Genomic DNA, 27665 nt, shown 5'->3' on the forward strand with positions numbered 1-27665 from the left:
TGTTAGAAATTGTCTTTGAGAGTTAAATCTTGATACCATCATTTGTTTTATCATTTTAATTAATAAATTAGTGAAGTCTTTTAGAACAATAGGCCCAAGAGGGAATGAAATAGAAGGAAGTCCTTGGTAGATACTTTGCCCTAGATTTCCTTCCAGTATTTGAAATGACCTTGTAAGCTCCAGCTACTCCAGTTCACAGATGTACACTAAGGCAGATCATTTACTTGATGGAAAATGTTTTTAAAGTTTACAGCATAACAAATTTCGCTTAAACATGAATAAAATTTGGCTGAGCGCAGTGGCTCACTGTGTAATCCCAGCACTTTGAGAGGCTAAGGCGAGCAGATCACCTGAGGTCAGGAGTTCGAGACCAGCCTGACCAACATGGGGAAACCTCATCTCTATTAAAAATACAAAATTAGCCAGGCATGGTGGTGCGTGCCTATAATCCCGGCTACTCAGGAGGCTGAGGCAGGAGAATCGCTTGAACCCAGGAGGTGGAGGTTGCAGTGAACCAAAATTGCGCCATTGCACTCCAGCCTGGGTAACAAGAGTGAAACTCCGTCTCAAAGAAAAAAAAAAAAAGAATAAAATTTATATTTGCGTAAAAGGAGAGCTTTATTTCAGAAGTGAAAATATCTTCAATTTTGATTAATTATGTAGAGGATATCTTTAAGCACCTCCCAAAATCACTTTTGGCTCTTTTACAAAGGTGTGGTAGAATACATTCCTTTTATTAAATACTTAAAGTTATTTAACTCATTTATTTATTGGTAGGAAGCATTTTAACTTTAACTATTTCTTATAGATTATTTCATGTTTATAAGCAGTAAACTAAATGATATTTTTCTTATTCAGAATTAAAATGGAAACTTTTGCATGAATGTAATGCATAAATTTTTTTTTTTTTTTTTTTTTTTTTTTTGAGACGGAGTCTCACGCTGTTGCCCAGGCTGGAGTGCAGTGGCGCGATCTCGGCTCACTGCAAGCTCCACCTCCCGGGTTCCCGCCATTCTCCTGCCTCAGCCTCCTGAGTAGCTGGGACTACAGGTGCCCGCCACCGCGCCCGGCTAATTTTTTGTATTTTTAGTAGAGACGGGGTTTCACTGTGGTCTCGATCTCCTGACCTTGTGATCCGCCTGCCTCGGCCTCCCAAAGTGCTGGGATTACAGGCTTGAGCCACCGCGCCCGGCCTGCATAAATGTTTAATATTTGCTTACAAAATACCCTAGCAAATTGTCAAATAAATGTTTTCATTCATTTTTGTTTTTCCAGTCAATGGAATGACAAGTAGGATGCCATTCTGTCATTATATTATGATCAAACCATTTTCTAATATATTCTTAGGGATTACAAAATAACTAAAATAGCACTATATATGTGTGTATATATATATGTGTGTGTGTATATATCTATCTATACATATATAGATATAGATACAGATGTAGATTTTTTTTTTTTTTTTTTGAGATGGAGTCTCGCACTGTCACCCAGGCTGGAGTGCAATGGCACGATCTTGGCTCATTGCAAGCTCCACTTCCCTGGTTCACGCCATTCTCGTGCCTCATCCTCCTGAGTAGCTGGGACTACAGGTGCCTACCACCACGTCCAGTTAATTTTTTTGTATTTTTAGTAGAGACGGGGTTTCACCGTGTTAGCCAGGATGGTCTTGATCTCCTGACCTCGTGATCTGCCCACCTCAGCCTCCCAAAGTGCTGGGATTACAGGCATGAGCCACTGCGCCCAGCTGCACTATATATTTTTTAAAAATCAATATAACTTCTCTACCCTGTGGACAATCTTCATCAAATAATTAGCAAGTTTGTTCACATTTTCCTTATATGCAAAATGATGGCTGGACTCTAAGTGTCCAAGGCTCTGATGACATACCATGCTCAAAAATAGTGATGCTTATGATTGACTTTTTACCTCAGATAACTTTGTGTAAATGATTGTACTCAGTTGTACTTATGTAATTATATTTTGCTGTTTTTTGTAACTCTTCTTTCTCTTTCCCTTGTTGTGAGCTCCTTTCAGTGTATTCTAATCTGCTGTCTTTATATTTATTTCTGAATTAGTCTTTTACATAGTATTCCTAAAGAAATGTCTTTTCTTATGTTGAAGGCTTCAGTAGCATCCTTGAGTACAGATTCTGAGTTTTCTGAACACTTTTTCTCACTTAGTTTTCTGAATTAGTGACATTGGAATTTGCTTGCAGTTCTCATGAGTCACATGTTGGGCACTATTTTTTGTTTGTTAGTGGATGGTTGGAAACTGCAGAAGGGATGGAGTGTGCTGAGTTGCTGAATAACATTAGAAATCTTGTCTAGAAAGGGATGCATGTTTTTAATCGTTATTTACTGCTAGTAAGAAAGGGTGTAGAGTGTTTATATTGAGATGCTTACATTGAATGAAAGTATAATTCCATTTACGCAGAAATGTGTCATTTATTAACACATATTTTTAGTACCTACAACATGAGTGTTTTTCATTTTGTAGGTAAAATAAATTTTTCTAAACTTTCACAGTGTTGTAGTCCATGATTAAAATGAAGCCTTTTACAGCAGCCCCAGTCAGGGACTTACAGATAAAACTCCTGTCTCCCTGGAACAAAGCACCTGGGGGAAGGGGTGGCTGTGGGCACAGCTTCAGCATACTTAAACACTCCTGCCTGCCAGCTCTGAAGAGAGCGGCGGATCTCCCAGCACAGCACTCAAGCTCTGCTAAGGGACAGACTGCCTCCTTAAGTGGGTCCCTGACCCCCGTGCATCCTGACTAGGAGACAACTCCTAGCAGGGGTGACAGACACCTCAAACAGGAGAGCTCCGGCTGGCATCTGGCAGATGCCTCTCTGGGATGAAGTTTCTAGAGGAAGGAATAGGCAGCAATCTTTGCTGTTCTGCAGCCTCCACTGGTGATACCCAGGAAAACAGGTCTGGAGTGGACCTCCAGCAGACCTGCAGCAGAGGGGCCTGACTGTTAGAGAGAAAACTAACAAACAGAAAGACATAGCATCAATATCAACAAAAAGGACATCCACACAGAAACCCCATCCAAAGGTCAACAACATCAAAGACCAAAGGTAGATAAATCCACGAAGATGAGGAAAAACCAGCGCAAAAGAGCTGAAAATTCCAAAAACCAAAATACCTCTTCTCCTCCAAAGAATCACAACTCCTCGCCAGCAAGAGAACAAAACTGGATGGAGAAAGGAGTTTGACTAACTGACAGAAGTAGGCTTCAGAAGGTGGATAATAACAAACTCCTCCGAGCTAAAGTAGCATGTTCTAAACCAATGCAAGAAAGCTAAGAACCTTGAAAAAAGGTTAGAGGAACTGCTAACTAGAATAATCAGTTTATAGAAGAACATAAATGACCTGATGGAGCTGAAAAACACAGCACGAGAACTTCGTGAAGCATATGCAAGTATCAATAGCCAAATCAAGCAGAAGAAAGGATATCAGAGATTGAATCAGCGTAATGAAATAAAGCATGAAGACAAGATTAGAGAAAAAAGAATGAAAGGAAAGAACAAAGCCTCCAAGAAATATAGGACTATGTGGAAAGACTGAACCTATGTTTGATTGGTGTACCTGAAATTGACAAGGAGAATGGAACCAAGTTGGAAAACACTCTTTAAGATATTATCCAGGAGAATTTCCCCAAGCTATCAAGACAGGCCAACATTCAAATTTAGGAAATACAGAGAACACCACAAAGGTATTCCTCAAGAAAAGCAACCCCAAGACACATAATCGTCAGATTTACCAAGGTTGAAATGAAAGAAAAAATGTTAAGGGCAGCCAAAGAGAAAGGTCGGGTTACCCACAAAGGAAACCCCATCAGACTAACAGCAGATCTCTCTGCAGAAACCCTAGAAGCCAGAAGAGAGTGGGGGCCAATATTCAACATTGTTAAAGGAAAGAATTTTCAACCCAGAATTTCATATCCCGCCAAACTGAGCTTCATAAGCGAAGAAGAAATAAATCTTTTACAGACAAGCAAATGCTGAGAGATTTTGTTACCACCAGGCCTGCCTTACAAGAGCTCCTGAAGGAAGCACTAAACATGGAAAGGAATAACCGGTACCAGCCACTGCAAAAACATGCCAAATTGTAAAGACCATCAACGCTATGAAGAAACTGCACCAACTAACGGGCAAAATAACCAGCTAGCATCATAATGACAGGATCAAGTTCACACATAACAATATTAACCTTAAATGTCAATTAAAGGCTGAATGCCCCAATTAAAGGACACAGGCTGGCAGATTGGATAAAGAGTCAAGACCCATTGGTGTGCTGTATTCAGGAGATCCAGCTCACAGGCAAAGACACACATAGGCTCAAAATAAAGGGATGGAGGAATATTTACCAAGCAAATGGAAAGAAAAAAAAAAAAGCAGGGGTTGCAATCCTAGTCTCTGAGAAAACAGACTTTAAACCAACAAAGATCAAAGGAGACAGAAAAGGACATTACATAATGGTAAAGGGATCAATGCAACAAGAAGAACTAACTATCCTAAATATATATGCACCCAGTACAGGAGCACCCAGATTCTATAGAGTTAGACTCCTACACAATAATGGTGGATGACTTTAACACCCACTGCCAATATTAGGTCAACAAAACAGAAAATTAACAAGGATATTCAGGACTTGAACTCAGCTTTGGACCAAGCAGAACTAATACACATCTACAGAACTCTCCATCCCAAATCAACGGAATATAGAGCCCTCTCAGCACCATGTCTCACTTATTCTACAGTTGACCACATAATTGGAAGTAAAACACTCCTCAGCAATTGCAAAAGAATAGAAATCATAACAAACAGTCTCTCAGACCACAGTGCAATCAAATTAGAACTCAGGATTAAGAAACTCACTCAAAACCACACAACTGCATGGAAACGGACCAACCTGCTCCTGAATGAGTACTGGGTAAACAACGAAATGAAGGCAGAAATAAAGATGTTCCTTGAAACCAATGAGAACAAAGATACAATGTACCAGAATCTCTGGGACACAGCTAAAGCAGTGTTTAGAGGGAAATTTATAGCGCTAAATGCCCACAGAAGAAACTGGGAAAGATCTAAAATCAACACCTTGTCAGAAGACAAGAAATAACTAAAATCAGAATAGAACTGAAGGAGAGGGACAAAAAACGCTTCAAAAAAATCAATGAATCCAGGTGCTGGTTTTTTGAAAAGATCAACAAAATAGATAGACTCCTAGCCAGACTAATAAAAAATAGAGAGAATAGAATAGATGCAATAAAAAAATGATAAGGTGGATATCACCACCGATCCCACAGAAATACAGACTGCCATCAGAGAATACATCTCTATGCAAATAAACTAGAAATCTAGAAGAAATGGATAATTTCCTGGACACATGCACCCTCCCAAGACTAAACCAGGAAGAAGTCAAATCCCTGAATAGACCAATAACAAGTTCTGAAACTGAGGCAATAATTAATAGTCTACCAACCAAAGGAAGCCCAGGACCAGATGAATTCACAGCCAAATTCTACCAGAGGTACAGAGAGGAACCGGTACCATTCCTTTTGAAACTATTCTAAACAATAGAAAAAGAGGGAATCCTCCCTAATTCGTTTTATGAGACCAGCATCATCCTCATACCAAAGCCTGGCAGAGACACACACACACACACACAAAAAAAGAATTTTAGACCAATATCCCTGACGAACATCAATGCAAAAATCCTCAATAAAATACTGGCACACCGAATCCAGCAGCACATCAAAAAGCTTATCCACCACAATCAAGTTGGCTTCATCCCTGGGATGCAAAGCTGGTTCAACATACACAAATCAATAAACGTAATCCATCACATCAACAGAAACAACGACAAAATCCACATGATTATCTCAATAGATGCAGAAAAGGCCTGTGATAAAATTCATCACCCCTTCATGCTAAAACCTCTCAATAAACTGGGTATTGATGGAACGTATTTCCAAATAATAAGAGCTATTTATTACAGACCCACAGCCAATATCATATCGAATGGGCTAAAGCTGGAAGCATTCCCTTTGAAAACCGGCACAAGACAAGGATGCCCTCTCTCACCACTCCTATGCAACATAGTGTTGGACGTTCTGGCCAGGGCAATCAGGCAAAAGAAAGAAAGAAAGGGTATGCAAACAGGAAAAGAGAAAGTCAAATTGTCTCTCTTTTCAGATGACATGATTGTATATATCATCTCAGCCCAAAATCTCCTTAAGCTGATAAGTAACTTCAGCAAAGTCTCAGGATACAAAATCAATGTGCAGAAATCACAAGCATTTTTATATACCAACAGTAGACAAACAGAGAGCCAAATCATGAGTAAACTCCCATTCACAGCTGCTACAAAGAGAATAAAATACCTAGGAATACAACTTACCAAGGGATGTGAAGGACCTGTTCAAGGAGAACTATAAACCACTGCTCAAGGAAATAAGAGAGGACAGAAACAAATGGAAAAACATTCCATGCTCATGGCTAGGAAGAATCAGTCATGAAAATGGCTATAATGTCCAAAGTAATTTATAGATTTAATGCTATCCCCGTCAAGCTACCAATGACTTTCTTCACAGAATTAGAAAAAAACTACTTTAAATTTCATATGGAACCGAAAAAGAGCTTGTATAGCCAATACTATCCCAAGCAAAAAGAACAAAGCCGGAGGCATCACACTACCTGACTTCAAACTATACTACAAGGCTACAGTAACCAAAACAGTATTGTACTGGTACCACAACAGATATATAGACCAATGGAACAGAACAGAGGCCTCAGAAATAATGCCACACATCTACAACCATGTGATCTTTGACAAACCTGACAAAAACAAGCAATGGGGAAAGGATTTCCTCTTTAATAAATGGTGTTGGGAAAACTGGCTAGCTATATGCAGAAAACTGAAACTGGATCCCTTCCTTGCACCTTATGCAAAAATTAACTCAAGTTGCATGAAAGACTTAAATGTCAGACCTAAAACCATGAAAACCCTAGAAGAAAACCTAGGCAATACCAGTCAGAACATAGGAATGGGCAAAGACTTCATGACTAAAACACCAAAAGCAATGTCAACAAAAGCCAAAATTGACAAATGGGATCTAATTAAACTAAAGAGCTTCTGCACAGCAAAATAAACTATCATCAGCGTGAACAGGCAACCTACAGAATGGGAGAAAGGTTTTGCAATCTAGCCTTCTGACAAAGGGCTAATATCCAGAATCTACAAGGAACTGAAATGAATGTACAAGAAAAAAAAAGAAAAGAAAAAAAATAAAAAACATCAAAATGTGAGTGAAGGATATGAACAGACACTTCTCAAAAGAAGACATTGATGCAACCAACAAACATGAAAAAAAACTCATCATCTCTGGTCATTAGAGAAATGTAAATCAAAACCACAATGAGATAACATCTCATGCCAGTTAGAATGGCAATCATTAAAAAGTGAGGAAACAACAGATGATGGAGAGGATGTGGAGAAATAGGAACGCTTTTATTTATGCTGTTGGGAGTGTAAATTAGTTCCACCATTGTGGAAGACAGTATGGCAATTCCTCAAGGATCTGGAACCAGAAATACCATTTGACCCAGCAATTCCATTAGTGGGTGTATACCCAAAGGATTATAAATCATTCTACTATTGTGTCCAGAATTGGTGGATTCTTGGTCTCACTGACTTCAAGAACAAAGCCGCAGACCCTCGCGGTGAGTGTTACAGTTCTTAAAGATGGTGTGTCCGGAGTTTGTTCCTTCAGAGCGTTCAAATGTGTCTGGAGCTTCTTTCTTTTGCTGGGTTCGTGGTCTCGCTGTCAGGAGTGAAACTGCAAACCTTCCCGGTGAGTGTTACAGCTCATAAAGGCAGCGTGGACCCAAAGAGTGAGCAGCAGCAAGATTTATTGCAAAGAGTGAAAGAACAAAGCTTCCACAGTGTGGAAGGCGACCGGAGCAGGTTGTCACTGCTGGCTCTGGCTGCCTGCTTTTATTCCCTTATCTGACCCCACCCACATCCTACTGATTGGTCTATTTTACAGAGAGCTGATTGGTCCATTTTGACAGAGCGCTGAGCTAGACACAGAGTGCTGATTGTTGCGTTTACAATCCTTGAGCTAGACACAGAGTGCTAGAGGGAAAAGTTCTCCAAGTCCCCACTAGGTTAGCTAGATACAGAGTTAGCTAGATACAGGTACCAGTTGGTGTATTTACAAACCCTGAGCTAGACACAGAGTGCTGATTGGTGCGTTTATAATCCTTGAGCTAGACACAGAGTGCTGATTGGTGTATTTACGATCCTCCAGCTAGACATAAAAGTTCTCCAAGTCCCCATCCGGCTCAGGAGCCCAGCTGGCTTCACCCACTGGATCCTGCACCAGGGCTGCAGGCAGTGCTGCCTGCAAGTTGCCAGCCCTCCCTGAGCTCCTGAGTCCTTGTGGCACCTGTGGGGGAGGCTCAGGCCACACAGGCGCCCACCACAGCAAGGGGAGCTCAGACATGGCGGGCTACAGGTCCTGAGCCCTGCCCCTTGGGGAGGCAGCAAAGGCTACAGGAGAATTCGAGCACAGCCTCAGTGGACTGGCTCTGCTGGGGGACCTGGTGCACCCACTGCAGCTGCTGTCCCGGGTGCTAAGCCCCTCACTGCTCTGGGCTGCAGTGCTGGCCAGCCGCTCTGTGTGCGGGACCCGCCAAGCCTGTGCCTGCACCCGCCAGAACCCACAATGGCCCGGCAAGCACAGGGCCGCAGCCCCTGTTCCCACCCTTGTCTCTCCCTCCACACCTCCCTGCAAGCAGAGGGAGGAGGTTCCAGCCTCAGCCAGCCCAGAGAGGGGCTCCCATGGTGCCCTGGCGGGCTGAAGGGCTCCTCAAGTGCTGCAAGAGTGGATGCGGAGGCTGAGGAGGTGCTGAGAGTGAGGACTGCTAGCACATTGTCACCTCTCACTATAAAGACACACGCATACGTATATTTATTGTGGCACTATTCACAATAGCAAAGACTTGGAACCAACCCAAATGCCCATCGGTGATAGACTGGATAAAGAAAATGTGGAACATATACACCATGGAATACTATGCAGCCATAAAAAAAGAATGATTTCATGTCCTTTGCAAGAACATGGATAAAACTGGAAACCATCATTCTCAGCAAACTAACACGGGAACAGAAAACCAAACACCACATGTTCTCACTCATAAGTGGGAGTTGAACAATGAGAACACATGGACACAGGGAGAGGAACATTACACACTGGGGGCTGTCCAGGGGTGGGGCGGCAAGGGAAGGGAGAGCATTAGGACAAATACCTAATGCATGCAGGGCTTAAAACCTAGATGATGTGTTGATAGGTACAACAAACCACCATGGCACATGTATACCTACGTGGCAAACCTGCATGTTCAGCACATGTATCCCAGAACTTAAAATTAAAAAAAAAAAAGTATATGGTTATTAGATATCAAACCAGTGTGACAGACTGAATTGGCTTTTTGTTTTTAGAATTCTCATCACTTTGGACTGTTGGTTAATGTTTCAGTCAATTCAACTAAAGATAATAGAAATCACTGAAGTTATTTTAAGCAGAAAGAAATTTAATATAAGGAATTAGGTACTCAGAAAATTATTGAAGATCTGGCCCCTGGCCCCTATGAATGATTTCAATCCAGTGGTCATAAACCACTGACAGAACTCCAGGGCTGTTTTGCATTGCCTGCTGGATCTGAACTTGCCAAAAGGATACTTCATGTGCTACCATTTACTCAACTTAACAGTTTTTAATTCTTCCAAATACATCCCAGTGGCAGAATCTAAATTACTTTCAGAACCCTGGCTGCAAGAGAGACTGGTAAATGTAGTTTTTAGCTGCCAGCTCCTGCATCATTGGAAGGCATGCTAAAAATAAGTTGAAACAAATCTTGAATTAACCAATTATCTACCCATTTAAACTCATCTGATTATAGCTCCTCTGCCATATCTCCCCAGCTCTGTATTGTAATAAACTTTCCTGATACATGTATATGAACTTTATTCCCATTTCAACTGCCCATTTCTTTAAAATCTATTTCAGTAGTGCATCTAGTAGCTTATGTGTATTTATTACAAATCTCCTTTGAAATCCTGTTCTATGTAAGAATATAAATTAAACCAAATAGAATAAATGCTCAACTCAAAGTGATATGGCTCTTAACTTTCACAGACAATAGCAAATATCTATTGGTTTTTTATTAAAGATTATAAAGGATTTTTTCAGTACTTCATTTCTTCTGTACTGTGTCATTAATTCTTCTTTATCTACTGGATCATGTTCATCAGTATAAAAGCATGCTGTTAGTATCACCCATCCTAAAAAAAGCAGTATGTACAAAAAAATCTTCTTTTTAGGGGGAGCCAGGGGGAGACAGAGTCTCGCTCTGTTTGGCTAGAGTGCCGTGGTGTGATCACACCTCACTGCAGTCTCAACCTCCGAGGCTCAGGCAACCTCTCAACCTCCGCCTCCTTAGTAGCTGGAACTACAGGCAAGCCCAGCTAATTTAATTTTTTTTTTTTTTTTTTTTTTGTAGAGACTCACTCTGTTGCCCAGACTGGTCTCAAACTCCTAGGCTGAAGCGATCGTCTTATTTCAACCTCCCAAATTGCTGGGATTACACATGTGAGCCACTGCGCCTGGCCCGCAAACCATTTTTACATCCCAATACTCTTCTGGCTATTGCCCTATTTTCTGCCAGAACGTTCACAGCCCAACTTCTGAAAGGAGATAGTTACATATGCTTTCTTCTTGTCTTTCACACACGTCCCAACTCACACCAATGTCACCTTTCTATCCTCATCTCACTCAACCTCAGCAGAATTTGACATAGCTGATCACTCTCTTCTTGAAAATCTTTCCTTTTAGCTTCCATTATACCACTCATAGTTTTTCTCCAAATTTTTTTATACAACTCCTTCTTAAATTTTTTTTTCCCCCAGATTCCTGTACTCATAAATGTTGCATTTTCTAAGCCTTGATTCTGAGGCGTGTTATCTCTTGTCTTTTTGTTTAAATACACCTGTAGGAAGACTCTGCCCAGACTTTCTCTCTGAGCTCCTGAGCATATACATTTTACATAGATATTTCATAGGCATCTCAAACTTAACAGATTTAACATATCCAAAAACCAAACTTTTGGTTTTTCTCCCAAAACCTGTTTCCTTCACATTCTCTATCATAAAATGATACCACAATTCATCCAGTAGCTTAAGCCATAAAGATAGTGATCTCTGGATTTATCTATTTCTCTTTCACCCTCACATCTAAAGTCTGTTGATTCTACCTTCAAAATAAAGCTTGAGTCTCTACACTTCTTTCTGTCTCCACTACCACTACCCTAGTCTACTCTGAAATTTCTCATCTACATCATTGCAGTTCTTTCTAACTGGCTTCCCCACTTCTATGCTTGCCCTGCTTTTATCTGTTCCTCTCAGAACAGAGTGAAGCTGCATATGCAAACCCTCCTTTTAGTTTCTTTATTTTGGTGTGATTTATGTACAATATAATTCACCATTTTAAATGTATACTTTAATGAATTTTGACAAGTGTATATACTCATGTAACCTCCAGGCTGTAGGACAATTTTATTACTCCAGGAAGTTGCCTTGTATCTTTTTGAAGTTAAATTCCTCCCTCCATCCCTGCCCTGGCAATTACTGAGACAGTTCCCTTCTATTCATTCTTTGCTGAGAGTTTTTTATTATGAATTGGTATTAAATATTGTCACATGCATTTTCTGCACTTATTGAAATGATCATACGGCTTTTCCCTTTTAACTTGCTATTTTGGCAGATTACGTTGATTAGTTTTTTATAGTTAAGCCAATCTTGCATTTCAAGGATTAATCCCACTTGGTAATGATGGGTTATCCCTTCAAAATACTGTTGGTCATGCTTGAAGCAAGTCTAGAAATAAAGCACTGTTGAATTTGATTTGCTAAAATTTTCTTAAGGAATTTTGCACCCGTGTTCATGAGGGTTATTGGTCTATAGTTTTCTTGCAGTTAATTTGTTGGAAATGAGTGGGTAAGATTCCTGCCTCTCTTGTGTTTTTCAAAGAATATAGAATTGATATTATTTTTTCTCTAAATGTTTGGTAGAATTCACTGGTGAAACATCTGGGCCTGGAGAGCTTTGGTTGTTTAAGTTGTTGTTGTTGTTATTGTAAGATACTAAATCATGAGTTCGTCTTTTAAAATGTAGATATAGGCTGGGCGTGGTGGCTCACGCCTGTAATCCCAGCACTCTGGGAGGCTGAGGCAGGCAGATCACTTGAGGTCAGGAGTTCGAGACCAGCCTGGTCAACATGATGAAACCCTGTCTCTACCAAAAAATGTATTAAAAACTTAGCCAGGCATGGTGGCGGGCACCTGTAATCCCAGCTACTCGAGAGGCTGAGGCAGGGGAATCGCCTGAACCTGGGAGGTGGAGGTTGCATTGAGCCGAGATTGTGTCACTGCACTCCAGCCTGGGCGACAGAGCAAGACTGGGTCTCAAAAATAAATAAATAAATAAATAAATAAATAAGCAAAAAATGTAGGTATAGAACAATTCAGGATATCTTTTTCTCCTTGAATGAGCTTTGGTTGGTGTCTTTCAAGGAATTTGTTCATTTCATCTACATCATTAAATGTATGGACCCAAAGTTGTTCCAGATATTACCTCATTCTTTTTATGTCTGTATAATTGCTAGAGATGTTTTTTCTTTCATCGTTGATATGCATAACTTATGTCTTTTTTTAGTGACTAGAGGTTTTTCAATTTTACCGATTTTTTTTAAGAACAAGCTTTTGGTTTCATTGAGTTTTCTCAATTTTCTGTTTTTTTTCTCTCATTAATTATTTCCTTGTGTTTTCCTATGGGTATTATTTTCTCTTCTTTTTCCTTCCTCTTTTTTTTTGAGACAGAGTCTTGAACTATTGCCTGGGCTGAGTGCAATGGCGCAATCTCAGCTCACTGCAACCTCTGCCTCCCGGGTTCAAGTGATTCTCCTGCCTCAGCTTCCCGAATAGATGCAATTACAGGCACCCACCGCCACCACGCCCAGCTAATTTTTTTAATTTTTAGTAGAGATGAGGGTTTCACTATGTTGGCCATGCTGGTCTTGAACTCCTGACCTTGTGAACCACCCGCCTTGGCCTCCCAAAGTGTTGGGATTACAGGCGTGAGCCACAGCACCAGGCCTTTTCTTGTTTTCTAGAGGGAAGCTTAAATTGTTTCTTTAGCACCTTTGTCCTTTTCTTATATATGTATTTAATGCAATGAATTTCCCTTGTAATTGCTGCTGTAGCTGCAGCACATAAGTTTTATGTGTCATTTTCTTACCATTCCAGTAAAAATATTTTCTAGTTTCCTGTGTTAATTCTTCTTTGGCTGATGGGGAGTTTAGAAGTCATTAACATTTAGTCTTTAAAATCGATATCCATTTTAGTTTTACTGTGGTTAGAAAATGTACTGATAATATTTGTGCTATGACTCTTTTGACTTCCTACTTCTGCTTTTTCGTAGTAGACTCCTCTGGGTCTCCTCTGTACCTGTGAAAATTCTTGATTGGCAAAGTATTTAGGCAGAGATGGGTCTCCTTTCCTCTGTGTTTCTTTATTGGGTTTTGTTTTTGCTGTTGGTGGTGGTGGATTTTTTTTTTTCTTCTAAGATTACCCCCTAATCTCCAGTTGCTCTGCCAGCTTGGGGCTCAGTGCTGTGACACTTCATACTTCCTACTGCCTGAGATAATCATGATGAGGGAGTGCACTTAATAAATAAATACATCAAAACCAACAGATCTGCTGTATATAGCTCTGCTTTTCAAGAGTAGATTTATCTTCATTTTCTGCCAGCTAGTTTGTGCTGACCCTGGAGTCCTTTTTCATTCATCCACCGTATACTTGCACCTAGGCATTTGGATATTAATTAAATTGAATTTGGGTCTCATACTTTCTGTGGTTTGCTCACTACCAAGATTTCCCCTTTACATCTCAAGATGCTGCCTTAGTTCTGAATTCTGACCTCTTGCACCTTTAGTTGATAAGCCTGCTGTTTTTTATATTTGACCATCATCTGTACTTACAACTATGTGGTTTAGGCAGCATTATCAGACCAGAAAGCTACAAAGTCGTACTTTTTACTTCTTGTTAACCATTTTTCCAGACTAAACTCTCCTCTGCCTTCCTTCTGCTTTTGGATGCTTTCCAGTATCTTCAGGGTTTTTTTTTTTTTTTTTTAGCCCAATTTTAGTAATTATCCTCTGTGGAGGATTCATATGACCACCTCACTCCTCCACCATTACCAGCAGTTGTCTCCGACGCCAAAATAAATCACTTACTTTAAAAATATTTTTTACCTAAGACACTACAGATGTGTGGCATGTGATCCAACCTAGCCAATCCAAATATCATCTTTCCTAGCCAAGAATGATTGGTTAAGGAATGGACACAACGTAAGTCAATTGATCAAAGCAAAGAGATTCCATTCTGGGATTTTTCTTGGTGCTGGGGGAGGAAAAATACCTCCCCTTGCACTGGCACCTGCAGCTTCCTGCTCCAGAAACCTGGGAGGAAAGGCCCATCTGAGGAGGTAGAACCAGAAGAGGAGAAATTAGGTCTTGGTAAAACGTTCAGTGTAGCTTCTTCATCTATAAAATGAGCCTTTCCCAAAAGCTTTTGAGTTATGTGAGTCATTAGATTAACTTTTTCACCTAGCCATATCGAGCTGGATGTTTTGTACTTACAATTTAATTTTTACATAAGGCTCTACACTCTCCATGACCTAATCTTGCCTGCCTTCTCAAATTTATTTGGTACTGTTCTCATTCTGAACCCTTGTCTTTCAGCCTCCCTGACCTTTTACTTCTTCAGATACAAAACATTATTTCCCAACTCAGAATTTCAAATATGCTCTCCCTCTGTCTGGAAGATCTTCATAAAGCTGATTCTTCCTCATGCTTTGTCTCAGGTTAGATGTCCTGAGATATTATAATAATTAATTTGATGTGTCCACTTGACTAGCTCATGGGTGCTCAGGTTAAACATTATTTCTGGGTGTGTCTGTAAGGGTGTTTAGCAGTTGAATCAGTAGAGTGAGTAGAGCACATTGTCCTCCCCAGTGCAGTGTGGGCATCATCTAATCCATTGAGGACCTGCAGAGAAGAAAAAAAAAAGGAGGAAGAGAGAAGTAGTTCTATTTGCCTGACTGATTGATCTAGGACATCAGTCTTCTCCCATGGCTGGGACTTACACCATCAGCCCTTTGGTTCTCAGAATTATACCACCAGCTTTCCTGGGTCAGCCTCCATAATCTCAATTCCTTATAATCATATGTAATAAATCATATGTAAAAAACAGAACCTGTTGGTTCTGTTTTCTAAAGAATCTTGACTAATACAGACCTTAATTAGACCTCTAATTATAGTGTCTAGGTAATTGCTGCACCTATAATTTCTTCCATAGCACTCTTCACAATTTATAATTAGACATTTGGTGGTGTTTTACTTTTTTGTCAATTCTTCTACATTTAAAGAGCAAGGACTTTATCCATTTTACCAATATGTATCCAGTCAGTGCCTGGCACAAAATATATAATAATAAGAAACAATTATTGAAGAAAGGAAGGGAAGGAGAGATGAATTTACAGGACTAAGACTTAAAACTTAAACGATAATTAACTCTGATTAATAAGTTTTCTGAGCTGTGCTGTGCATTGCTCTGGTAATATCAAGTAACTATGCAGATTTTAGTTAAGGGTGGGCATCATAAGCTACAGGATAAGGAATTTAAAAGATCAGTTTAGATTACTGAAGAGGCAATGTATGAAAAACAAACCTGAGGCCGGGCGCAGTGGCTCAGCCTGTAATCCCAGCACTTTGGGAGGCTGACGTGGGCAGATCATGAGGTCAGGAGATCGAGACCATCCTGGCTAACATCATGAAACTCCATCTCTACTAAAAATACAAAAAATTAGCCGGGCGTGGTGGCAGGTGCCTGTAGTCCCAGCTACTCAGGAGGCTGAGGCAGGAGAATGGCATGAACCCAGGAAGCGGAGCTTGCAGTGAGCCGAGATTGCACCACTGCACTCCAGCCTGGGTGACAAAGCAAGACTCCATCTCAAAAAAAAAAAAAAAAAAAAAAAAACCTGGAAGTCAAAAGTTTTGGTTTAACTAGAACTTAACAGACAGCCAAGACTTAAGTTTATACTTAGTAGGGAATCATCAGGGAATGAGACAGGCCTGTCCTTGGTGGTTTGTGGATAAAGCCAAAGTTTCTTTGAGTATTTATGTTATACTCTGAACTATTACAACATGATTTTCTTTTTTAGTTGATGTGTTAATGTTGTAGGCATCTATAAATCCTAAATAAAGGCTCTTGGATTTTCTTTCTTTTCTTTTCTTTTTTTTTTTTTTTTGAGACAGGGTCTCACTCTGTTGTCCAGGCTGGAGTGCAGTAGTGTGATCTCAGCTCACTTCAACCTCCGCCTCCTGGGTTCAAGTGATTCTCTCACCTCAGCCTCCCAAGTAGCTGGGTGCGTGCCACCATGCCTGAATAATTTTTGCATTTTTGGTAGAGACAGGGTTTCACCATGTTGGCCAGGTTGGTCTTGAACTCCTGACCTCAAATGATCCGCCCACCTCGGCCTCCCAAAATACTGGGATTACAGGCGTAAGCCATCGCGCCTGTTCAGGCTGTTGCATTTTCAACTGTCTAGCCTTTTTTTGCAGTGGGGTTTATTTAATGAAAGATTTGATCACAAGTATTTTTGGACTATTACTTTACTTCACTTTTTAGTAGAACTTTGTAGTTTTAATTTGGGATTTTAGTAGTAGGTTACTTGAGAAAGGTAATGTGTTCAAGTCAATTAAGTTCTCTTAAAAATATAAAGAAAATGTTATAGGTTAAATTGTATCCTCCCCCTCAAAAGACATAGGTTAGAGTCCTAATCCCTTAGTACTTCAGAATGTGACTTTACTTGGTTATAGATACCTTACAGAGCTAATCAAGTTAAAATGAAATCATTAGGTTGGGCCCTAATCCAATACATATCCAGTATTTCTATCAAAGGAGAAATGTAGACACAGAGACATGCACAGCAAGAAGCACATGTGAAGACACAGGAAGAATACCCAAGGTTATAAGAAACTAGGAGAGAATCATGGAACCCATCTTTCCTAGTGCCTTCAGAAGGAACATGGCCTTATTGACACCTTGATTTCAGACTTCTAACCTCCAGCACCATGAGACAATACATTTCTGTTGTTCTAAGTCACACAGTTGTGGTACTTTGTTATGGCAGCTCTAGCAAATTAATACACCCAGTCTATACTTTCAAAGCTAATTGTAATAATTTATGTTCATTATGGGAAAACTAAGACTTTCTTATTTATTGAAACATAAGATGAACAAGATTTAGAATAAGGTAAGTAAAGTAAAACAAGAATTATATTATTTTTAGTTTTTTCTGTTTCCTTACTAGAAGTACGGCTATATTTGAATATAGAAACGTATATAAAATATTCCGTATTTTTAGCGTTTTAATCTGTGAACTCTAATTTTTTTCATTAGATCCAACAAAAATTATCACAAAAGAGGAACTGTCCTTATCTTTTAAGAATAGTCATTTGCCTGAGTATTGATGCATCATTTCTTGAACAAGGCTTGTTCGGCATGTTTGATGTTATTAAATGGCAGCTTTTGTTCCCAAAGTTAACACGGCTCCCAGTGACTTGTTTTCTAATAAAAATGCTGTTTTAGAAGAAAATGGTAATTTTACAGTGGCAAATCCTAGCAGATACCAGCTTAACCAAGTGATCAAAGTTAATGTCACCAGCACTACATAGTAACATTATGGGCCCTAGATATATTGCTCTGAGAAGGGCACATTGACCATCTTTTCTAATAATGCATCACCTCTTCTAATCATGAGAACACATCAGACAAACTCAATCAGAGGGACATCTTACAAAATACCTCTGACCAGTACACTTCAGTGTATTATAGTCATACCAAACAAGACTGAGGAAATATCACAGACTACAAAATTAGGGAAACACAACACCTAAATGTAATATGAGATGCTGGACTGGATCTTGGGATAGAGAAGTAACATTGGTGGGAAAACTGATTAAATCTGAATAAATTCTTTATTCTAATTAGTTAATCAAAGTTAATTTCTTAGTTTGGAAAGTTGTTCTTTAGTCATGTAAGATGTTAACATGAGGAGAAGTAAAGTTGGACAGAGAGTATATAGGAACTCTGTGTACTATTTTTGCAACTCTTGTGAGTCAAAATAATCTCAAAATAACTGCTTAAAAATAAAAATAGGCTGGGCACAGTGGATCACACCTGTAATCCCAGTACTTTGGGAGGCCAAGGCGGGCAGATCACGAGGTCAGGAGTTCGAGACCAGACTGGTCAACGTGATGAAACCCTGTCTCTACTAAAAATACAAAAATTAGCTAGGCGTGGTGGTGGGCGCCTGTAATCCCAGCTCCTCGGGAGGCTGAGGCAGGAGAATTGTTTGAAAACGGGAGGTGGAGGTTGCAGTGAGCCGAGATCGCACCATTGCACTCCAGCCTGGGTGACAGGGCGAGACTATGTCTCAAAAATAAAAATAAAACCCAATCTGAATAGACATTTCTCAAAAGACATACAAATGGCCAGCAGATATATGAAAAAATGCTCAACATCACTAATCGTTAGGGAGATGCAAATTAAAATCACAATAAGATATCATCTCACACCTGTCAGATTGGCTTTTATCAAATAGACAAAAGACAAGTATTGGCAAGGATGTGGAGAAAAGGGAACCCTTGTACACTGTTAATGGGGATGTAAATTAGTACAGCCTTTATAGAAAATAGTATGGAAGTTCCTCAAAAAACTAAAAATAGAATTACTGTATGATCCAGCCATCCTGTTTGTGGGATTTACCCAAAGGACTTGAAAACAGTTTGTCAAAGAGATGTCTGCACTTCCACGTTCATTGCAGAACCATTAACAATAGACACATTAAGGAATCAACCCAAGTGTTCATCAACAGATGAATGTATTTTTTTTTAATCTGGTATGTACACAATGGAATACTATTTGGCCTTGAAAAAGAAAGAAATTTTCTTATTTGCAACATTGTGGATGGAATCAGAGAACATTATGCTAAGTGAAATAAGATAAATCAGGCACAGAAACACAAAATACTGCATGTCTCACATGTGAAATCTAAAACCATTGAACTCAGAAACAGAGAGTAGAATGGTGGTTACAAAGGCTGAGGGATGGCCGGGCGCAGTGGCTCACACCTGTGATCCTAGCACTTTGGGAGGCCGAGGCTGGCAGATCACAAGGTCAGGAGATCCAGACCATCCTGGCCAACATGGTGAAATCCTGTCTCTACTAAAAATACAAAAATTAGCTGGGCATGGTGGTGTGTGCCTTTAGTCCCGGCTACTCGGGAGGCTGAGGCAGGAGAATCGCTTGAACCTGGGAGGCAGAGGTTGCAGTGAGCTGAGATCACGCCACAACACTGTGGCCTGGCAACAGAGCGAGACTCCGTCTCAATAAAAAAAAGAAAAAAGAAAGAAAAACAAAGACTGAGGGATGGGAGGAATGGGAAGATGATGATCAAAGGGTACAAAATCTCAGACAGAAGAAATTTTATTTTCTCTTTTTTGAGTTCTATTGCATAGTGTGGTGAATATTCAAAATAGCTAAGAGAGTAAATTTCAAGTGTTCACATCACAAAAAGTTAAGTATTTGAGGTGATGGCTGTGTTAATTACCTTGATTAAATTATTCTACATTGTATTCAGAGGTTATAATATCACTTTGTGCCCTATAAATTTATGTCATTATAAATTTTCAATTTATAATTAAGAAAAAACACTTGGGGCCAGATTAGCATCAGAAGTGATTTTTTAAATATTTACAAGATACAATACATTTCATATAGTGTATGACATTTCATATAGTGTAAGATAAATAAAAGCTATTTATATCTTAGAAAAAAAAAGACCTTGCTTCCATTCCATGCATCTTTTTAAGTGTTAAAATATAAATGTTGAGAACAGCGCAAGATGGCCAACTTTGTTGATTGTGTGTTGGATGAGAAGGTATGCATAGCTGCTGAATTCATCACTCATGCACCCCCAGGGGAATTTAATGAAGTATTCAGTGATGTTTGGCTACTACGTAATAATGACAACCTCCTCAGGGAAAGGGCAGAACATGCATTTGCTCATTACAACATGAATCAGTTCACACCTGTGAAGATAGAAGGATATGAAGATCAGGTCTTAATTACAGAGCATGGTGACCTGGGCAATAGCAGAGTTTTAGATCCAAGAAACAAATTTTCCTTTAAATTTGATCACTTACAGAAAGAAGCAAGTGACCCCCAGCCAGAACAAGTAGATGGAGGTCTGAAGTCTTGGAGATAATCCTGTGACAGTGCTTTAAGAGCCTGTGTGAAAGACCGTTATTCCAACTGCTTCTGTACTGTTTATGCTAAAACTATCGATGGGCAACAGACTATTATTGCGTGTATTGAAAGCCACCAGAGTCAGCCTAAAAACTTATGGAATGGTCGTTGGAGATCAGAGTGGAAGTTGACCATCACACCACCTACAGGCCAGGTGGTTGGAGTGCTTAAGATTCAGGTTCACTATTATGAAGATGGCAATGTTCAGTTGGTTAGTCATAAAGATGTACATGATTCACTAACTGTTTCGAATGACACACAAACTGCCAAGGAGTTTATTAAAATCATAGAGAATGCAGAAAATGAGCATCAGACAGCAATTAGTGAAAACTATCAAACAATGTCAGATACCACATTCAAGGTCTTGCGCCGGCAGCTTCCAGGTACCCACACCAAAATCGACTAGAACAAGATACTCAGCTACAGCATTGCCAAAGAAATGCAGAATGCCTAAAGGCTGAATGTAGGATTCTTCACTATGTGGAAAGACAAGGATTCAACGTGTGGTCATATGATAAATAAGTGATTTATAAACAAGAGTGCTATTTTGCTAGAGCTTTTAAAGTTAACCAGTTTTCTAGCCTCATGGAATACTGTTGAACCTATAAGCATTGTCTTGATTCTTTTGTGTTCTCTGCCTTGCAATTTTCTGTTATTGCTATATCCAAGTGTAAGTCTTTTTTTGTTGTTGTTAATTCTGGCACATTTTATGTTGGAGAGAGAGATCTATCCTAGAGACATTTTACTGTTGAAAAAAGTTTCCTAGCCATGAAGCCGTGCTGCTGATTTAGACAAGGTATTATGGTCATTACTTTCTACCCCATCCTTCCAAGCACTTCTGGTACTTCAGTGGTTTTCACTGATCCACCAGCACCTAAAGAGACTATACTACAATCTATAGCTAAATGGAAGACACGTTCATCCTTCTCCCTCTGACTGCTTTGATCATCATTTATTGCATCTCAGAACTGTAATTTTCGAAAGTTTGGATTGGGACTTTTCAGGTTCTTTTTGGAGGGCAAAGGAAGTGTCAGCTTCTCTGGGGAACTTGTTTTTAAATCCAAAGACTTGAACCACGTTCCCTGCACATGAACATGTTTGCTTTTATCCCTTCTCTCGTTGTCTGCTTCCCATCTTAGTGCCATTGTAGTTATAGACATCTGCATTTTTAGAAGAGTTTTACCCATTTATTTTTTTAAACAGTCAAGAACTACTGAAATACTGTGGATGTAGAGTATAAAACTTGAAAAATGCAGATGTTGAGGGAATAATAGGTATCTTGTGCTTTAGTACTTTATGGCAGGATTGCACTATAAGCAAATGAATTAAACAGCTATGTAATCATAAACAAAAACTAAAAATGAACCAAAATGAAAAGGATAAATTCCAGGCAGTATCTTTCTATTGTAACCTGTTATTTAAGTAAATGCTAGTGATTTCTTCTAAATAGGATGTAAAACTTACTTCAAATTACTCTTCCTCAGTCCTGCCTTTCAAGAACTCAAGTGTAACTGTGATAAAATAACCTGTTCCAGGTATATTGGCAGGTATGTGTGTAATCTCAGAATACACAGATGACATAGATATAATATAACAACTGGTAATGGTGGATTCATTTACATTGTTTATCGTTCTATGACCCGGCCTTAAGGGAAGGTCAGTTTTTAAAAGAAACAAGTAGTGTCTTCCTGTCTATCTCCAGATACAGATTAAAAAAAAAAAAGTGTTTGTGCTTTAGTTTTGTTTTTGCTCAGTAATATAGTCAAGCAACAGTTTGTTTCCAAGTGACCCATTGAGCTGTGTATGCATTTTTGTTTATTTCAAATAAAATATATTTGTATTATTTGTCATTCATACTATCCATCCATACCACACTATCTTCTGTATCAGGTAGTCTAATAGAAATATACCTGTTTTGTTCTAAAAAAAAAAAAAAAAAAAAAAGGTTAACTAGCTCAAAACATTTTGAGAATTCAAGAGTGAAATGAGAATTACTTGGAGAGAAATGTTTTGTCACCAGTAACTGTAGACTTCTTTCTGTTCTTTAATCAAAATTCAGGTTTACAAAATTTGGACATTTTGAGTTCAGAAATGTTTAAATATTAATATACTGAAGAATTTTAATGTGAGCCAGTAATTTGAATATTGCTTTGATTTACAGTAATTTTGATGATGTTCATTTTGGTATTACACTCACTTATTACTGATATTAACTAAAGTCCTCATAACAACTTTATTTGAATATACTACCATTTTTAATGAATAGCCATACTTTGCAAGATGTATATTAGAGCCTGATTTTGTAATGTTGTAAATTTATACTTACCATTTTAAGGAACTAGAGACAAAATTTGAAGACAAGATATAACAATTTTATGTAGCATTGAAAGATTAAAAGACATTTTTAGCACACAAAAAAACAAAGTTATGTCATAGTAAGCAATTTTCTTGACTTTTAAAAAGATTGAGTGCTTTAACATACTTAGTTCTTACAATTATTTTGTTTTATTTACTTTCTGGACTTTTCCTTAGTGATGGGAGATTTTGTTCACTGGTAGTTTAGATTCAAAGCATTAGTTCAGTACAGTTTCAGGTAGAAAACCTTAATGAATTATTCATTAATACCAAGAAAGACATTTGTAGTTACCATGCCTTGTTACTGCCACACACCAGCATTTGTGTACTGATTTTAATCACTTTTATATGTAGTGATTTGATTTGGCCAGTAGAATTTGAAAAGCTTTGCTGAAAAGTATTTGGCTCATTATAATCTGAGAACATAGGCATTGCAGATGTATATTAATTTTTATTATGTAAAATGTATACAGTTACCTCTCAAAATAGAAACTAAAATAATATTTATATTCATAATATTGAAACTATGTTTGAATGTTAATATCTGCAAAAAAATTGTGATCTTCTAAAAATATTGTTTTATGATATAATTCATCAGCTTGCAATTGTCTTCTCTGAGCAGAACTCAGAAGTTTTCATCAAGACAGGTTTTATTTGTGAGCAATACATCTGTTGATATTAAGTACATTAATATGAAAAACATTTGCTTTTCTAAAAGTGGAACATTGTAATATCCAGATAATTTTGTTTTGCACTCATAAGGTTAATAGAGCCTATTTGACTTGAGTTGTATTTTGTTTTGTGAAATAAAGTATCTTTCTCCTTTTTTATTAATACTGAATATGCTTTGTTTTAAATGTAATTATAGGATTGACTGAGCCATCATCAGTCTATGATCAAAATTTTCCTTGTGAACAGTAGTTTGAAATGTTAAGATGGTTGAAGACTAAGGTTATTTTTCTGGCAATGGACCAAGGGTGTAAACAAAACAGCAATCCCTGCTGTATAAAAAGATTAAAGCCACAAAAGAGACATCATTCTGAATACCCAGTGAGCTTTTACTAACCTTGTGAGTGACTTTTGCAATTGGAGCAAAGTGGCATGTTATATTTTAATCATTTAAAGAATAATTCCTGCTTATTCTAGCCTTTTAAAAGAAAAGTGAAACAAAGAATTGAAAACTATTGTTGTGGAGATGCCTAAACAGGTACTATGAAGTGTTGTCTCTGCCAACTGATAGCAGTTTGCTTTGTGCAATGTTTTGTAAAGAGTAAAAATAGTTAAGACATGGCTGTTTCCTTCATAACTTTTATACCCTAGTAATGGTATGATAAAGGACAAATGGCCAATAATCTATCATGAACAAGGAAAGGAGGCCCCAAACATATCTGTCTGGAGACTCAAGGGAGGCGGAGCTTGCAGTGAGCTGAGATCGCGCCACTGCACTCCAGCCTGGGCAACAGCGTGAGACTCCGTCTCAAAAAAAAAAAAAAAAAAAAAAAAAAAAAAATACTTCTTGAGCAACAGGTTTTTGAAATAGTAAAGAATATAATTATAAAGGGCAGAAATCAAAGAGGATGTTATACAGGCTTTGGAGGTTCTCAAGTGGAAGAAGTAATGTGACCAAAAATACAGCAATGAGAAACAGTTTATTAGGTACTTACTGTGTTTCAGATTATTGGAAATCCTGAGCTAAATAAGATTCAGTTTTTGCCTCAAAGATCTAAAATCCTGGCTTATAATTCATTTGCATAGAAGTGATAGTTTAAACATTATAAGCATGTGAAATATTGAAGGGGAAAGCATAAGAGAAGGAAAGAGACAGCTGGACAAAATCTTTAGGAATACTTTACATTTAGTGGGAAAAAAGCAAAAGAAAATCCAATCAAGGAGATAGTATTATTGAAAGATGTATAGTTAAGAAGAGGACCAAGAGGATTCCATGACCTAGATCTTAAGGATGATAATGGGTTTTGAAAAGAAAGGACCAGGCGCAGTGGCTCACACCTGTAATCCCAGCACTTTGGGAGACCGAGACGAGCGGATCACGAGGTCAGGAGTTTGAGACTAGCCTGGCCAACGTGGTGAAACCCTGTCTCTACTGCAAATACAAAAAAAATTAGCTGGACGTAGTGGCACACAGCTGAAATGCCAGCTACTCGGGAGACTGAGGCAGGAGAATCACTTGAACCCGGAGGCAGAGGTTGCAGTGAGCTGAGATTGTGCCACTGCACTCCAGCCTGGGTGACAGAGTGAGACTCCATGTCAAAAAAATAATAATATGAAAGACGCAATCAGGAATGCCAGACATAAGAGGTTGAGAATGAAAGATTAGAGGGATCTAGTGATTAGGAAAACTTCCATTTTACAGACCAAGTGGCAGGGAGGCTTGGGGCTTGGCACAAATGATGAAACATTCTGAGAAGTGAGGAGGAAGTAGACATAGCAGGTATAAGACTTTTCCTTTAAGGTTAACACAGGAGAGATATTGATGGTATTGAGAGGGAAAGAGACAGATAAGGTCAAGGAGTGGCCCTGGGAGAGGCTAAAGGTCATGTTGAGAAATAAGGGAATGGAAATGTGAAAATTGTGGTTCAAGGGTGAAACTTTAAGAGTTTAAGATCCTGGAGGTGGTAGGATTTTGTGTGATGAAATCCAACATGTGACCTAAATGGAATCAAGGAGGAATAAAGGGCCAGTGGTAATGTTAACAAATTAGGACGAGGGGTTAAGGAAATAAGGCAAAGGAATCTAGGAACCATAACTGCAAGTTTGCATAAAGACTCAAGACAACTTTTTGTTATGATTGAAAGCCTTTGGAATGAGTCCCATGGATAGGCCTCTTCTACTTTAAATGAGTAGTGAATTAATTCATTTAAAAAATTTTATTTTATGTCTGTTATATACTAGACATTGTTTTAGGTGTTTGGGTTGTATTACTGAGTCCTGTATGTGACCGTACCAATTTGTAATATTGAAATATTAACAAACTTGTTTTATACATTATGGTATAAAAATGGTCTTGCACTGTTTAAATTATGCTGAAAACATGAGTTCCTTGAGGTCAGAGATTGTCTTACTCATCCTTGTAGGCCAGTTACTTAAGCAGAGCACCTGATGTTTAATAGGTATGTTCATGAAGTGTTTGAATTACAGAAACTATTAAATAACAGAATAATTCTGTAAGATTTTTACACAGAATTACTATCTGTGTTTTGTAAAAGGTGGAAGAAAAACTATTAAAATTATATATATAGCATTACAGAACTTTTTAATGAGAAAGATTACTTTTTTAAAAATATCACTGAGTTCTCAATTCTTGCTATAAAGGCAAAATATAGTAAAATTGTGAAATGTATTCTTAAATTATTTCCCTTCTATAGTATAACTTCTCCCACATGAAACAGAGGAAGTCTTTTACTTGGGTATTTTTTTAATGCATGGTATTACTACAATCATGTTAAGTGATCTTAGTATATTTCACTAAATACAGAGGTGAGTCTTTTTCTCACCAGCAAAGAATGGACCTGTAGGATTCAGTCGTCACTAAGGGTGCTTTCCATGCTTTGAACTATTTTAACCAAGAATTTTAGAAGAAAGAATTAGGAAGTAGAGTTGAAGTAGCCTTGATCTGAATGCCCATCTCTGCATTCTTGCCAGGCATGGATGTCATTCTTGTGTACAGATTTTTTTTTTTTTTTCATTGGAATCTGTGATGTATACAGCTCATTTTGCTGAAACTTTCTACTCAGTTGCTTCCAGATGCCATTCCTTTTAGAGTTAAAAAAGAACTTTTTGTTGGCAAATTATGTATCATTGGTTCTTAATTGTTGCTGCAAGAGTGGTAACTTCATTTACTTATTGCTTATGTTTTCTGCTTGTGAGACTACAAAGTTTAGCTTGTTTGCTTCTTCCCAATAATGAAATTAATGCTGTAACTATGCGTCTAAGAATGCTGCTTACTACCAATTATGTATTACTTATTATTTATTACTACCAATTATTTATTACTACCAATTATTACCAATTATTTATTACAACTAATTGTAATTACAATTAGTTATTACAGAAGTGTTTCTATCAGTTTCTAATCCTTGGCAATTTCAATTATTCTGGATTTTTATAATATTTAATATAGCTTTTGTAGTTTTGAGGTTACTTCCCTCAAATTTCTTTGTATTAAATCACGACTAAATACATATAATTGATATAATTTAGGAATTGTTATTTGTAAAACATAAATTACAGATGACTCCAAATTCTCCAAAACTGCAAAGTTCAGTTCAACTTGCTTACCACACTAATTGATGGAGAAAGAAAAGAACTGATCATAGTATGTTTATAAATAAAACATTTAAGTACATTTGAGTCAGGAAGTTGAATTGATTGGTGAGAACCAGAGATTTTGTGTGTAATAACAAATGAAAGTAAAAACTGGCTTTTACAGTTACAAGCTCATTTTTTTGAGAAACTAGCTGGGTTTCTGAGAATTTACCAGAAAAAAAAAAAAAAAAAAAACTTAACACAATATTTCTGGTAGCTTATCACTGGTCTTAAAGATAGTGACATTTGGGTAGCCTTTTTTTGGCAGTAGCATACTCTGTTTTATTTTGACTCATCTTCAGTTCTAATGCACTCCACTCTGATACACAGAAGAACCAATTCAACAAAAACAATGATTAGCTGATTTAGAAAAGGCACCCAAGTTTATGCCCTTTTCTTGTCCTCTTACCTCACAGTTTCCTTGTGGGCCTTCCTTGTAAAGACATGAGGATTTTCCCTGTGAAATCTAGTTACTGCTTTGTTGTAG

General features: G+C 38.2%; 1 protein-coding gene and 1 pseudogene across 32 annotated transcripts in view; both read left to right on the forward strand.

Moving 5' to 3' along the window:
- Positions 1 to 27665, forward strand: part of BAZ2B (bromodomain adjacent to zinc finger domain 2B) — a 413832-nt gene that overhangs the window by 238068 nt on the left and 148099 nt on the right. The gene's annotated exons all lie outside the window — the stretch shown is intronic.
- On the forward strand, positions 1201 to 21038 carry LOC126933189 (F-actin-capping protein subunit alpha-1-like; annotated as a pseudogene). Its single transcript, XR_007718444.1, has one exon. The product of XR_007718444.1 is annotated as an F-actin-capping protein subunit alpha-1-like (transcript).

This window comes from Macaca thibetana, chromosome 12, assembly GCF_024542745.1.
Source record: "Macaca thibetana thibetana isolate TM-01 chromosome 12, ASM2454274v1, whole genome shotgun sequence".
NCBI lineage: Eukaryota > Metazoa > Chordata > Mammalia > Primates > Cercopithecidae > Macaca > Macaca thibetana.